We start from the raw sequence: 3,804 nt of genomic DNA, 5'->3' as shown, positions 1-3,804 counted from the left end.
TCCATTACTCTCCTTTACCAAGAGCAAAACCGCCTCTCCCTTTAAACTGCTCAACTGAAAATTCCATGGTGAACAACAAATCTGGACCTCCAACGAACCAAAGCCCCCAACGATGCTCTGATACCAATTGTTATGCCTTGGCCCGTTCGTTAGTGCGGAACTGAGATTCATATTACAACCTCACCAAAATCACACACAGTTGAATAGTTTAAAATACAAGAAATAAAGACACCGAGAAATTTACGAGGTTCGGCAAAAACCTGCCTACGTCCTCGAAGAGATATTGCTCTTCACTATGAGAAAAACAGTACAAGTTACACATGAGTTAAATCGTCATAACCCAATCCCATATCCCTTGTACACCCACTCACAGAATTTTCCCAAGAGCCTCACTCTACCCCAAGAGTTCTTTCACAAGAGATCTTTCACTCTAGCTCTCTTGATTTCTCTCACCCATGCCCATGGTAGAGCCAAATGCTCTCACCATCACTTTGGATGCTCTACATCTCTTCTTCCGTGCACTTATTTTGCCAAATGCTCTCACCATTTTATGCTTTTCTTAATCCAAGCCTTCTCCCACAAAACATGGCTTTGAAAAAGCCATAAAACATGGCTTTGAAAAAACCACAAAACATGACTTTGAAAAAGCCACAAAACATGGCTTTGAAAAAGCCTAAAAACATGAAACTAATTTGGCCACTATCCAACACACTTATGTTCCTATTACAACTAAAAATTTCTCCCTCCGTTGGACCGCTCCACTTGATCCGGTGAGATTGCCTAACTCCCTTGGGTGTGGAATTTGCTTCCTTGAAAGATTGAAGCCAACAAGTGGCCCTCCGAACCACCTCCATCACCTCACACATCAATAGACTATAATCAATATGTAATTTAACACTAGATTTTTATTAAATTTCAATCTTTTTTAAAGATTAAAAAAACAAAAAACAAAAAAACTTTCTTTAACTATGCACCTCATGAAGACTCATGTTAGCACTAACAATACTTTAATCACCCAAAAACTATGGTCGCCAGGTCATGGAATATCTAATACATTGAAACATTAACTTTTTATATTGCAGGAAAATAAAATATAGAACGAATGAGTTAGAAACAATTTCATTAATGGAAGAAAAAGTGGAAGACATACTAAAACTTGAATAACACAAACGTTATTTATTTTATTTTATTTTATTTAGGGAAATTAATAACACACACATTAACATTTAATTTCCATAATTCATGAGCACCCGACCAGTTGGAGAAACATAAGAGAGCAACTGGCTATCACATTCGAATTTGGCCATGACCTTCTCCTCCAAGCTAACATATGCCTCTATTCCGTTACCCTCTTTGGTGTCCCTGAAAACCACTAAGTTATTGTAAACCAGTGCCGGTGACCCCACCCACGTAGGCCTCCCCCAACCAAAATCATTCTCATAGAGTGGAAACCCACAATGACTACTGAAGCCAAATAACGTAGCCGTGTCCTTACCTAGTTGCATCATATCTTGCAAGAGTTCGTCACCCTCTTGTAGTTTCTTGATACACTCGTTGTCAATCTTGTTTGTTTCTTCTCGTAGCTCCCCAAGCACCGTCCCGTCATCACATTCTTCATCATCGGAACTGTTGCTTAGAGTTTGCAACGGAGATGTCAATGTATTGTGAAAAATGTTCCCGAAAGAGTTTTGAGGCAGCGGTGGATCAAACCTGGGACGCAAGTTCACAGTCTGGACCACACGGTACAATTTATTCGTAGCGCAACCCTTTGCACCCGCCACAAATCGATTCCATATGAAAGCGGTTAAGGTCTCGACACGGGAAGGGCGTTTTGACGTAACATTTTTGGTATTCCGTTGGTATTTTGCTCGGAGGGTTTCTATTTCAGAAGCGTTGCAAATAAACCTCCGTGTTACCTTATCTTTGGTGAGTGGCATGCTACCACCTGATCCAAGGTTGAACTCGCGGTGGGGGGAAGAGTGCAGCTGACACAAATTGTGGAGGGTCTATATCGGCTTGATCTCCGCGTGCGGTGGCGGCCCAGGTGTTCGTGAACACGAATTGGACAACCCGTCAGCAAACTTGTGAGACACGCATTGGCCGATTGCAAACCCTCCGCACTGAAACATGTTGAGCTGGACCCCTCCGGGAATTTCGTTGTGGTAATTTTCGAGTTCAAATGGGAAGAACCTGTTGAGCTGAGCAAGGTTAGGGTTTCTGAGAACATCGGAAAGCGTACAGTTGCGCACTTGAGCTTCAACAAAGGGAATGCCGCCGTCGTTGCAATCGATGAATTTGTTGTCTTTCACTCGTCCGGCTAAAGGGTAGTAAAGGGTTAAGACTTGGGACAAGGACTGCTTGAGGTGGTTGGATATTACTGTAATTTGGGTTGTGTGTGGCCATTGAACTCATAGAAGAAGAGCAGAGGGATATAGAGTGGGGGTTCTAATTGATCGAGAAAGGAGTATTGATATCGGCGAAGATGGTCGGGGGTTGGAGAAGATGGTTTGATAATCTCCTTGGAGATTTGTTTAACCTCAACGCTCATGATTATTTTTTTCTCCTGTTGAATTAATGAAGTCCCATTGTTTTGTTGTTGAACAAACTTATAGACAAAGGCAAGTGGTTGTTAAGCTATGGGCGGCCGGTAAAGCAAGTTCCGTTCTTTAGGATATTCGTTTTTTAACAAACAAGCACATGGTCAGTTTGATTTTAATTTTGGCTATGGTCACTGAGATTTGCATAACACATCATTTTGATCTCTGAGATTGAAAATTAATAGAAATGGTCCCTGAGATTGTCCACCATCTATTATTTTGGTCATTCCGTTAAAAAACTCCATTAAGTGTCCTGAAGCTCTTGGCCGGAAGTTTGAACAATTTTCAAAGCTTCATAACTCAATCATTTATTAACCAAATTCAACCCATAATATATCAAAATGAAGATAGGAAAGTGTAGAACAATATTATACCTATTTGGAAGCCTAATGGTTGGTGACGATGGCCGGAAAATAGCCTGAAAGGTGACTGGTCAGCTGAAAAACTGGAAAACTCTCCGGAAACTGGGTAAACTGTAAACATTCATAACTTCTTCAATACTCAACGAAATCGAGTGATTCAAATATAAAAATCATATTTCTCGACGAGAGGAAGAGAATGGTACCTTTCTCGACGAGAGGAAAAGAATGATACCTTTCTCGACGGCTAATTCGCCGTGATTTGGCCGGAAAACGGCTCAAAACAGGCTGTCTTGGCCTTGAATTAGCCACTTTCAAGCCTAAGGTGGTTCCCGTTGTAGACTTATCCAATGAAAACTTGAAGCCTGGAACAGATGCATGGCTCTTGGCATGCAAACAAGTCCAGCATGCACTAGAAGAGTACAGCTGCTTTGAAGCTGTTTACAGTAAAGCTACTTTGGAAATTCACAACTCCATTTTTTCTGCGACAAAAGATCTTTGTGATCTTCCATTAGAAACTAAAATGCAGAAGACCAGCGATAGGCCTTTCCACCTCTATTTTGGCCAACTTCTACTCAATCCTCGCTATGAGAACTTGGGCATTCAAGATCCAGCATCCTTAGAAGGAGCTCAACGCTTCACAAGTATCATGTGATCTGAATTTAAATTCTGACAACACAAACGTGGTTTAATAAAAAAATAAAAAATAAAAAATAAAAAAACTATGGTAAAATAGCATTGCAACACTTAGATATTTAAATTGCGTCTAATTAACATTGTCTTTGTTCTTTGAGCTAGTGAAAGCGTTCGTTCCTTCTCGAAGGTGGTGGTAGAATTGGATCAAATGG

At 40.7% G+C, this 3,804-nt stretch overlaps 1 pseudogene; it reads right to left on the bottom strand.

Annotated features, from left to right (window-relative positions):
* Positions 1-1,226: 1,226 nt before the first annotated feature.
* On the bottom strand, positions 1,227-2,548 carry LOC137741637 (stemmadenine O-acetyltransferase-like; annotated as a pseudogene).
* Between the last annotated feature and the right edge of the window lie 1,256 nt (positions 2,549-3,804).

The sequence above is a fragment of the Pyrus communis genome, chromosome 8 (assembly GCF_963583255.1).
Source record: "Pyrus communis chromosome 8, drPyrComm1.1, whole genome shotgun sequence".
Taxonomy (NCBI): domain Eukaryota; kingdom Viridiplantae; phylum Streptophyta; class Magnoliopsida; order Rosales; family Rosaceae; genus Pyrus; species Pyrus communis.
This window is presented reverse-complemented; position numbering and strand designations above follow the sequence as displayed.